Genomic DNA, 12,371 nt, shown 5'->3' on the forward strand with positions numbered 1-12,371 from the left:
CAGTCAAAATATTACAAATCACTGTTTGGGAATTGTGACGGCCGGCTCGGTATCGTGGGTTCACAGACTGGCACAGCCGATCATAACCCGAACAATAAAAACCAGATAAGGACAAAATATTACAAAATCACTGTTTCGGAATTATAACGGCATGCTAGGTCCCGTAGGATCAAAAAAAAATAAAATAAATATAAAAAAATAAAAATAAAAAAAATATACATTAAAATAAATCACAAATAGCTAAGCTAAACAAAAATAACAGGTAAATAGCCAAGTGGTCAAAGCGAAGGGAAACAAAGGCAATCAAACCACCTCCCTCGAAGAAAACATCTCACGGCGAACATGGCAGTATCAAAAGGACGAGAAGACCAAAATAGAAACGGACACGGGATAAGGCAGAAAGAGCTGAAATAAAGAAGAGCAGGAAAAGGCACAGGATGAAGTTAAACGTCCTAAGGCAGTAAAAGAAGAAAGAACAGGACACTTGCAGACCTTGGGGAATGAAGGCAGAAACAATGAAAAGAGTATGCCTCAAATAATCAAACCACCCCCACCCCCCAGTATGAAAAGAATTGCCTTCCCGAAATCAAACAAAAGAAATAAGGCCACCCCCCCCACATCTACTTATAAGTGTGAATGAGAAAGTGAGCGTGAATGTGTGTTGTCGGGATATGTGGGAAAAGCAGAAAAACGAACAAAAATGTCTATAGCCATCACACAAATATAGCATACACACTCCCTACCCACCTTTTTTTTCTTTTCTTTTCTTTTTTTTTTTCTTTTTTACAAACAAATTTTACCACATAGGGCTTTCATTCTGACCCACGAAAGCCCTCTTTTGACCAACAACTTACTGGCCCTGAAACACACTGATTGGTTTAAAGCCACACGTACGAAATACTTAACCAAATTGAGATCTCCAAAACAAAATAAAGGGCTACTAAAAGCCTACTAGATGTGAAAAAATTTTCGGAAAATTCAAGTACGCAAAGTACACAAAATTTAATAGACCTTACAAAAGATAGGAAAATTCACAACTCAGGAATATCTGAAGCGTATGTGACAATCACATGTTTGGCAAGATAGTACAGGAATAGCCCAATAAATATAGGGAACTGGGCATTGATTGCAACGAAAATTTCATAATACTGCTCTGGTGTGCTTCGGTTACTGCCTGAAATGAGAGAGGAAGGAGATGCAGGATGCAGAAACAGACCACCAACGGAGTACAACGATGGAGAAGGTTGCAGCGATGAGAGCCTGGGCGGGACCTTTTGGGGCACCTGGGCTTCGGCTTGCTTGCTTGGGGGCATTGTATAAGTTAATCGCTAAATTCAAAAAGTACACAAACGTGTACAAACTAAACAGTCGCACATACCGAAAGGTGCACGTGACTTTAATCCAATGAATGAATGAAATGTGTGCTAGGGGGTAGGGTTAGCAGTTATACTCCCAATTATGTTTGTGATGAGCAAAAGCAGCTGCACAAATTTGAGCTTTTAGTTTGGTTCTGGTAGGGTCAAAGGATGCAGGTACATTTTACATTCATTTTTTACTAGAAATAGCTATTTTCAATATTTTTCTGTGACAAGGCAACTAAAAGAATCAGTATGTGCCTTATGCATGAATAAAGTTCACTAGTACTATAACAAATTAGCATACTTTTCATCACCCCTCTACCATCAAGATTTTTTTATATTTACCTCTGTAGCAGACACAAATAAAAGTCGGCAGCTCATTTGCAGACTAAGTTACGCATATGATCTCCAATGCTCATCTAACTGTGACAGGCAGTCACCAACAAGCCAACCTATTTCCATGCCTAACTCAAAGTAAATCTGAACCACATTATAGATTTAGCTTATGTGTAAATTTATAAATGCTAGGCTTGTGATAATTAGGTTCATGCCTTCTACCTTAAAAATTAGAGGGATGTCAAAATACGAAACTATCCAGTGAGACCTATGATGTTAATTTTAATCCCTATGGGATTTGTGACATAAAAAACCCAAATGCTTTATGTATTAAAAGGTAACTAATGGGGGCAGGATCTGCAGTGAATCAATGGTTAGTATGCTAGACTCCTGATAAAAATGTTTGTGTTAAAATCCTGTTATCAAGTCAACCAGGTTACCTACTGCAATGTACCCTTGCCTTACTCCAATTCCCTCAGTACTCAGTAAACAACTAGTGTTGCTGTACATAACAAAACCAGTCCATATTGATTTTACATATTTTACTAAATCCTGACAAAAATAATTCTCTAAATAAAGAATGATTAATATGTGATGGTCTCACATGTAATCAAACTCTTCCAAGCTTTTAATGATATGAACCGATTTATCAATGTTTATCAAATTTGCATGAAAAACTATTTCTTATTTGTCATCAAATATGTTCAATGTTTTGATCATATAAGCATTTCTGCTACATTAGATCAAAATAATCTTTTTGTCAGAAATAGAGCCCTTATAGTATTTGCAAGGTCAACCAATCAGATGCAGAATTTGAGTTTAATATGAATGAATATTTTTTTTACAAAATTGCTCTTTTGCTATATCTTGATGAGATAAATCTATTCACCAAGTCTGATGAAATTAATGAGAAATAGTTTTAAGAGCAGTAGCAAGAATGGCTAGTGAGATGTAGAACCACCACATTATATGCATAGATTTTGCTTATAGCCTCAGACATACAAGCAAATAATTAAACAAGTCAGATCTAAATTGGATCATAAACACTGTTGTGCAAATCATAAGAAACTCTGCCAATCAGATGCAAGGTCACTTCACTACCATACCTTTATCACACTCATAATAAGCATCATTGTGAAACTTGACTCTATAAGCCCAATGGCCAAGCATGATCAAACTTGAATCAGCAGTAGTGGTTATAACCTCATGTATTTGTATGCATCTTCACTTCTTCAATCTAGATCTCATTTATATAAGCATGTATTCTACGTTTACTAAAAACTGCACTACATGTATAAATATTGCATGCGGTGGTAACATACTCAGATGAAAGATCACCTTATTATTATTAATGGTTAACACTCATCAAACTTCAAGGACAACTTAATGATTTTAGCCTATATTGTGGAAGTATGGCTTTTAGGCTGGTTAAAAAACTCAACTAATCTTATACATGATCACATGTATATACTTGGATTTTGCTCATTATTAGATTTATCCAAGATGTTGATTTAAGCCCAAAACCAAGTTTTATATAAACAAATTGATCAGAACTATGGACTCCAAAGTAGCTAATTTCTTACTGTTGAAAGACAGAAGGGGATGTGAAATAAATAACACACTCTGGACCATTACATAAACCCACTTAGCCTTTTGACCAGTTGAGATAAAATATCAACAATAATGTTAAATAAGATTGATAAATTATGTTTTCTCACATTACCTCTAGCCCTTTTCAACATGGATGGTATTTTTCTTCCACATATGTCAGCTCTTAATTAGTGGCCCTTTCCCATCATGAATGTTGTAGGTGAAACTCTCAGAATTAGGCTTTTTAATTTATATCTGTAGAAGAAAAAAACTATTGGTCTGCATATATCAATGTCACCATTTCTGTATTAGATTAAAATACCATATGTGTGTGTGTGTGTGTGTGTTAATTTTAGAATTTAAGCAAACTTGTCTCCATGTGTTTATTTTAAAACTGATGATGATAACACATAACAGGTTCAATGGATAAAATGTTATTTCTTACTTCTTACAACTGCTCATTATATCTGAATTTACATTCAATGTTTGTTTTAATTAACATATTTGGGATATTGGGCAAATTATTTATTTTGTAGTTTATCATTATATCATTTACCAGTCTTTTATCATTCAAATATGTAATATAGTACGATTATACTGACTTCATATTCTATATGATATCCCAGCAATACATATTAAGCAGATAAGTGCAAATAAAAATGTTCAGAATGTAAAATTTACTCCAAGCTCAAAGAAGATCAGCAAAAGATAATATCCAACAAATTACCAAACAAAAAGCGAAGTTAACGCAGTTACCTTTATTATGACGTCTCCAACACCAACGGTACTGTACAGCTACGTCTTCTGAGTTTTACCGTCATCTTGTCTTTCAAACCAGAATTAATTTCTTGAGCTCTTACAAAATGAAGAAACTTTTAAATACTATAATTTAAGCAGCTTCTTTACATGCCATCAGATAAATTATGGCACAGTGTTATGTCTGTCAGCAAAACGCAACTTCACATTTGGACGGCGCGCTGTGTGGGCATCGCCGACACAGCAACTGACATGAATTCTCTATTAGCAGACAATGATTCGGAATAAATCCTTCGCAAATCTAACATTCTCGATTTTTCATAGTTCCACTTTTCATTGTTGCATCTGTTTGATTGTACAATTGCTAATGATGTTCAATGAATCAACTTCAATTCATCTGCTGTCTGAAATCCCGGTTCAGTTGGTATTTTCTTCCGCGCATGATGCCGTGTAAATAAAAGATACGGTCGACATTCAAAGTGGTTTAGGTTAATTTATTATTTTTCTTTATTAAGGTCATTTGCAGAAAGTGTTTCGCTAGGGTGAGAAAAAAAAATATAACAAAAAGAAAACTTTCTTTTCCAACGCTAATACTGTATATATTTCAATTTGTGATTGATGCTATAAATAAAAAAAAATGATAATAAAGCATTTTAGCCCGTGGCTTCGGCACGGCACTCGTTTTTGTGGGTTTTTTAAAATGTTGTTAGTGTTGTTTTGGGGTTGTTTTTTGTGTGTGTACCACACTAAAAAACATACCAGGTATTAGGCCTAACGTAGGAAAAGAAATTATCCTCTATTTATTACTATTCTTACTGTCAAATGACGCAAAAGTGATCAAATTGCTATTAAGATTTTGTTTTGTATAACACTTACCGCTCGTTTTCCTCGAGATAAAGCAGCCACTTCAAAATGATTAGAAAATCTGTGACAGATGAAAAACGTGGTTTAAATAATTCGTAATCGCCTGCCTTAAAATACTGTAGGAATTTGCTAATGTATTTCATGGCCCTCGTTTGAATAGATACCAACGATCATGTATATCGACCAAATTTTGTATATTCCTGCCCACAATCATGTATTTTGTATTAAACCGTATATTACACGAGCGCTCTGTGGCAAACTCGGGGGGGGGGGGGTGTCTCTATTATACCCAGAGGCGTAGCTATGATATTTTGCGCCCGGGGACGAACTATAAAATTGGCGCCCCAGCCCCCTCCCCGTTTAATCACATTTTTGAATATTACCCTTGTTTACTTATTATAATGTAACGTTGTAAGCCTCATTTTGGCGCCCCTGTACCTTGGCGCCCGGGGACATATGTACTCCCCTTCCCCCCCCCCCCCCCGCTACGCCTCTGATTATACCTGCTGTATCAGTTGAGAAATATATTGAACAGATCAGGCCCCAATACTCTCGCTCTGAAAAACATTAAAATAATTATATGCAGAATATCGGTAGGTCTCCCTCTTGCCGAAAATGTCAGCACCATATATATTTTGCAAGTAATGTAATGGGTATAATAACACACACACACACACACACACACACACACACACTTTTTTGGGAGTGGGGGGGGGGGCAACGGACAGATGCCCCCATTTCCCAAAAAAAATAAAAAGTATTTTATATTTGTGTATTTCCCCCTCAGATGTGTTCTACGTTTTATTAAAACAAAATTTTATATAAAAAATTTAGTTTTTAGAATTTTTGATGGGGTATTTATGTTTCCATAGTGTTATCTAAAGGGTTGTTCGTCCGAGTCTGGTTTCCCTCACCTTGCTCGAAGTTCATTCCCTTGAAATGTTTTGTAACCTTTGCTATATGTCGCCTAGGTCTCAGTGTTTGCTATATGTAATGGTGTTATATTGTGTGTATGCTATATTTTCTTTATGTTTGAGACAGCAAGTATAGATCAAATATCTTTCCCAGTTGTATTTCTTCCTTTATGATGTTATATTGTATCTTTTAATTTGTTTTATGGTTTTCTAATTTTGACGATGGAATGGTGTACTATTTAGACTTTGTTTAAAAAAAATAATTTCCTATTTTATTATTCGAGTGATAATATGTGTCGTTCCTCATAATAGTCTTTAAAGATGTTGATAGGTAGGTTACGCTCGATCCAAGGTTCACGCTTCTTTATTCTCTATGTGTTTTTCCTGGGTCGCGTTAGGCCTCCTTTATTTAGTTTATCTGATTATGCTTTATTGAAAGATCCAAACGTATTTATGAGACCACATTATTCTATAGTGGTCAACCATGCAGTGCGGGAGAAGTTAGTAGGGTTTTAAACTAAGTGTTATACAGTATGTATTTGTGTCTTTATTTTGTCTGTTTATGTTCTACATTGGGTGTTTTCAAAGACTCATGATGGGCCTATGCACTTCACTGAGCCCTGTGACTTAGCCCCATGATGTCATCGCCATTTACTTCCCCCTTATATTTTCCCTGTATCCCTTCCTATATATGTCTTTAGAATTTTCTTTCAGAGAAAGAAGAAAAAAAATTAAATTACAAAATTCTTTTATTTTTTTCTTTCTTCCTTTCTTCCCTTTTCTCTTTTAAAAAAAAAGTTATATGGGTTTCTTTGAAATATTTGAAATAGAATTTGAAATTTTCTTTGAAATATGGCTGTTGTGGGGTGCGAGGAGGGGGTATGGGTATGGCATCAGCTCGCAATTGCGCTACGCGACCCTTCGGTCTGTAATACCTATTCCTCCCTCCCCCTCTCTCCCCCAATTCCAACATCAATTGCGTTATATCAACCTGACGGTAAGTATCTATTCGTCGTAAGACGTACTGAGTTCTTGTTGTGGTTAATATTCTTATTTTTACCACGTATCTTATTTAAAAATCTTTATCACCTGTCCACAGGATATCATTGTAGTTACTATATAGTCTATACATTTTAGAACGATTTTGTTTTCGTAGTCTAAATCTATGAATAAAATGTTATTTTTGTTATACTTATATTTTTTGCAAATTTTCATTATTAACTTTATCCTATTATGTTTAGATTTATCACATTGGACAATCGTATGTAGTTTGGTGAAGTTCGCTGTTTTACATAAAGGGCATTTCGGCATTATCCTCAGCATACGATGTTTGATTGTTTCTTCGCCTGTTAGCCAGGTGTTGTGCAGGTATTTAAAAATTATACTTTGTGTTTTGACAGATCTTATTTTCCCCAATTTTTCCAATTTTTTGTCCAATTTACCCCCTCAGTTGTCCTGCTGTACTCTACATTTTATATTTTTGGTTACCTCCTCCCTAATCCAAGCGGGACTTTTACTTATTAAATTTTGCATAAATCTGTTTTGTCTCTATATTTTAAAATTAGTTCTCATATGTTTGCGTGGCACTTCGATTTTTTTATATTAATTTGTTATTTTTGTATATCTCTGGTCGGTTTCTCAAGGTGAAGCCGAACCAGTAGATGTACGGTGCTTCTCACGCTGTAGCCGGGTCTGAGTGCATTTTTTTTTTAATCTATTGATTATGTTAGTTAATTATAGTAGTAGAGGGCTCGGCAACCCCAAGCCCCCTCTACTTTTGGCCCTATATAATGTCTCTTTTTTTACATGATGCATTTTATGATTCCATATATAATCTATTATTTCGTTGTCTGTTTTGTTTAAAATTGTATTATCCATATCTATGGATTTAATTATGTAGTTAATATTTGAGTATAAATAAGTCTTGGCCACTTGGGCCCGCTCCATGATAGGTAATGGCGCCATGGCCAGATTTTCACATTTTCTCTTATTTTATTGATAATATGTTCATAATTTTCTACAGCTTCTTTTTTTTATTACCAAAGTAAACCCCTAGAGCCTTTACAGTGTCTCTCAGTAAGTGTGTGTGTGTGTGGGGGGGGGGGCGATAATCCAGGGTGGTTGCCCCTCCAGTTAACTATTTTTAAGATTTCGTGCTTGTTGTGGTTTATTTTGGAACCCGACGCTTATAGCATTTCCCCTCTCTTATAAAGATGTTGCAATCATATGCATGTTAGAGCATTTTTTAATTCTTTTTTAGGTTTGGTATTTGTATGCCTTGTATAATCAGGGGCGGATTAAGGCTCACTGGTGCCCTAAGCACTGACAAATCTTGGCGCGCCCCTCTTTTCCACGTACACCTGAGAAGATAACCCTAGGGTGTACCATGATCAAGAAACAGAACATCATGATCAATTTGCACTAGTTGTATCAGTTTTTTTTACAAATCTTCATTCTTTTTTCTTTCTTTCTTTTCACCCTTTTCTCAACTTTGTGGTGCCCCCTTTGGCCCTGGTGTCCTATGCACGTGCTTAGTCTGCTTAATGGTTAATACGCCCCTGCTTGCACATCTGGGTTGTTTCTTATCGTGTGACGTAGGATTTATATTGCCATTACGTATTCTAGCATTGATAGTGGACATCCTTGTATCACTGATCGTTGTATTTCAAATTCTTTCGTGCATTTCCCGTTTAATTATCCTAGTGTGTAGGATTTTGGTCCATTTTGGAAATTGGGTCCGAAACCAAATTTTTTAAAAACATTCTTTATACAGTTTTGTTCAAATCAGTCGAAAGCTTTCTCCTGGTCGAAGAGTACCATAGCACTCATCATACCAGTTTCATTTATGTAGTTAATTATAGTTTTAATGTTTAAAATATTGTTTTGTATATCCCTCCCCCACAAGTTTGATTTACATTAATTATCTTGTTTATCCTACCCTTTACTGTATTTGTTAAAATCCTACTTAAAATCTTATAGTCCGTGTTTAAAAGTGATATAGGCCTCCAGTTTTTAATCTCGTCTCTATTCCCTTTCCCTTTGTATATAATTGTGATAACTCCCTCCCTCATAGATTTAGTCATTTTATTTTTACTTAAAACTATATTATTATACAAAGCGTTTAAGATCGGCGTCAGTTCACCGTGGAACTTTTGGTAGAATTCCACGATGAGTCCATCTTTCCCTGGTGACTTTTGTGAGTGTTGATATACTTTTTGTGATTTCTTCATCTGAGATGACATCATCACATTGGTCTCTATGTACTGCTGATGTCATCTCACAGTCGACATTTTTTTAAGTAGCTGTCGATTGTGCTGAAGTATATGTTCTGTGTGGTGTGTGGTGTATAGTTCTTTATAATATTTGGAAATATTATTTAGGATATCTTCTTTTACAGTATGGGTTACATTGTTTATTTTGATATTGTTTAAAATTGTATCACCCCCTTTTCTAAATTCTTCTCGCTTATATACGTTTTTTGCCTCGTTGTAGATCTCTGTAAATTTTCCCGCCCTTATTATTCTCCCCTGATTTTCGTCTTCTTCAACGATTTTAATTTTGTCTGTCAATCGTTTTTTTTTTTCTTTCTCCATCGTCGTTTGTTGTTTTGCTTAGTTCTAATTTGAGTTCGTGTTTGTCTTTTTTTTCTGGGGTTTTTCCGCCCTCTATTTGAGTACTGAATATTTATTCCTTTTATTTTGTTTTTTAAAACATCCCAATCAATTATTATATTAATATTTTCTTCATTTTTGACGGTTTCAATTTCTTTTTTTAATTATTATTTCGACATATTCTTTGTCATTTAAAATCTTATTATTTAGTTTCCATAGTCCTGACCCACATTTTTCTATTTTTTTCATTTTTAGGTCAATAGTGAGCATGAAATGGTCTGATAGCTTTTGGTTGGTTATTGCAGTATTAATATATATTAATGGATCATAAAAATTTCCGTAAAATTTATCAATCCTGCTAGACTGGTTTAATTTATAGTTACCCAGTTGAAATCTCCCCCTATGATTAGATTTTCCATCTAATATTGTTGTAGGTAGGTGTATAAGTTTTCTTTAAAATTAGTTTCTTATTTCTATTAGCTGGCATGTACACATTTATAATATGCCAATTAAACATTTTAACACGTAGCAACCGTCCCTTAAAAAATTCCCCCCTCCTCAAACCTTTCCCAGCTTTTTAAAAATATTATTGTTGCAACCAACTCTAATATCATTATTTGCAAAATTGTTGCATATCTTTATTGCGTTAAGTTTGTCTTCTACTAAAATTTCGAACTCTGGCTTAATTCTATAGTGTGTTTCTTGTATCATTATTACACCAAAGTTTGTTTCTTTGGCTACTTTGTCTGCTTTCGCTTTGTCTATCCCATTGCTGTTGATAGTAGCGATCCGGAAATTTGTTTCTTCCATTTTTGCTTTACTCCCAGGTGCCGCATCACTTTTATATAGAATTTAATTGTATATATTTCAGTTAAAGTTATTATATTCCATTTGTTTTTGTACACACACACCAGCACGCTCGACAAAGAGCGCTTGAGTAATATACAGTTTGATACATCCTACATGGTAGTGGGCAGGAATACATATATAGGTCGTTATCCTTCTCGACCGAAGTAGTAACATTGTTCCAATGCTAACACTCGACGTCCTCGATTTGTGCTTCATCGTATTTGCAGTCTATACACTTAAAGTTACAATGGAAAAGTGTACATGAACATATTTATACCATAGACAGAGCCTTGAAGTACTACTTTTTTCGGTCTAAAACTGTCCCAAAAAAAAAAGAAAAAAAAACCAGCATGTAATAGTTCATTTCGATACAGTTGCACAGAGCATTTGACGTTCATTTTGATGTCAATATATATTGATATCGATTAAGTGCGATTTGTTTTCAAAGCTGCTTTATTGCTGGTAGTGCTTCTGTTTTCAAGTTCGATATATAATATACCCATGGAGCAGTAGTAATACAGAAATCAGAACAACAACCATCATCATCATCATCGGGAGTATTATTATCGTATATGTTGGTCACATCGATGATCATTAATAAAAAGCGGTTGAAATATGAACAATATTCCATCTCTTCAAATAGCAAATAACTAAGCAAAGTGTGTGTGTGTGTGTGTGTGTGTGTGTGTGTGTGTGTGTGTGTAATTTTTAACGTAGCTTTAAAAAAAAATGCAATCATATCGCTACCATGTCTGCATTGTGACAGTTTATAATGATGTCTAGCAATGTGGCATCATGCCACAAACATACAGCATTTTGTCCCACCCAGTCACATTATCCTCACACCAATATCTTAATGATGGGCGCCAAAAGAGGCAGCTGCTAGTACCATTTTTATGTCTTTAGTGTGATTCGGCAGGGGTTTGAATCCGCGACCTCTCGCATCCAAGGCGGACGCTCTGTACAGACACTGCACCACCTGAGCGATCGCTTAGCAAAGAATGTACGATACTGTTTCCTGTTGTTCATAACAACTCGACCTGGAGACCCACCTGACGGAAAATGAAAGCGCATTATAACGTTATAATATACGAATCCGGAATTTTTTTTGATTATTATAATTTTCAAGAAAGTTAGTGCCTTTTAGCATTTGACAAAGTGTGCTTGCAGTTGCATACTAAGGGGAGGGGGAGTTTACAACATACTTCGATGCTGACTACTGATTTGAAGCATAAAATTAAAACTAAACAACAGCATAACATGTTTATATATCTTATTAAATACGTCTTCATTTGTCTTTCCGTGCGCCAAAATGCCTTCCTACACGAACATGTTCCATATAGGTAAATAAGTTGTACCAATCGTAAACAACCACCGATTTCGACATATATGATATCAATTTATAGGTTTCTCATCAGTTTAAATCGATCTGTGCAAAAAAAAAAAAAAAAAAAAAAAAAAAAAAATTAAAAAAAATGTGTGAAAATGAATAATAAAAAAGTTGCTATTTGCGACTCATTGTCGCTTGCGACTTTACCGATCTTCGTATCCTTGATGCTTCCATCCTTCCCGTTTAGGGATGGTAGCACCTACTTGGATGCTAATACTATAGATTTGAAGCATATAATTAAAGCTGTACAACAGTAAATAATATGTTTATGTATCTTCTTATTAAGTACGTCTTCATAATGTATGTTCGTGCGCCCAATGCCTTCCTCTACGAACGGTTTCGATATACACGAATAAGTCATACCAATAGTAAATAAACACCGATTTTGACAAATTTCATATTAATATATAGGTTTCTCATCTGTCTAACTCGATCTGTGCCAACAGACATGTGTGAACATGCAGAATACAAAAAAGTGTACTTTTTACTGAATATTGGGTTCGACTTTACTGATCTTCATATCCTTGCTACGTTCATATACCGTTCCCGTTCTGCGATGGTAGCACATACGTCCATGCTAATACTATAGATCTGAAGCATAGAATTAAAGCTGTACATAATTATAAAATATGTGTATGTATCTTATTAAGCACGTCTTTATCTGTCTTTCCGTGTGCCTACATCTGACCTATACGAAAGTTTT

At 35.0% G+C, this 12,371-nt stretch overlaps 1 protein-coding gene and 1 long non-coding RNA gene across 3 annotated transcripts in view; one reads left to right on the plus strand and one right to left on the minus strand.

Annotated features, from left to right (window-relative positions):
- The window catches only part of LOC149805943 (uncharacterized), a 29,347-nt gene extending 24,906 nt beyond the window's left edge, over window positions 1-4,441 (minus strand). Inside the window, exons 1-2 of one of the 2 annotated variants that reach the window (XR_016415041.1) lie at window positions 4,041-4,441; window positions 3,418-3,539 (exon numbers count right to left, since the gene is read on the minus strand). This is a non-coding gene — a long non-coding RNA (uncharacterized LOC149805943). Of the gene's footprint in view, window positions 1-3,417; window positions 3,842-4,040 lie in introns of those variants that run through there. The other variant, XR_016415040.1, reaches the window with a different exon arrangement.
- Window positions 1-12,371, plus strand: part of LOC149805942 (cadherin-related family member 1a-like) — an 89,460-nt gene that overhangs the window by 45,637 nt on the left and 31,452 nt on the right. The window lies entirely within an intron of this gene.

The sequence above is a fragment of the Sinohyriopsis cumingii genome, chromosome 2, assembly GCF_028554795.1.
Source record: "Sinohyriopsis cumingii isolate HCF-2022 chromosome 2, ASM2855479v2, whole genome shotgun sequence".
In the NCBI taxonomy this organism is placed as follows: Eukaryota; Metazoa; Mollusca; class Bivalvia; order Unionida; family Unionidae; genus Sinohyriopsis; species Sinohyriopsis cumingii.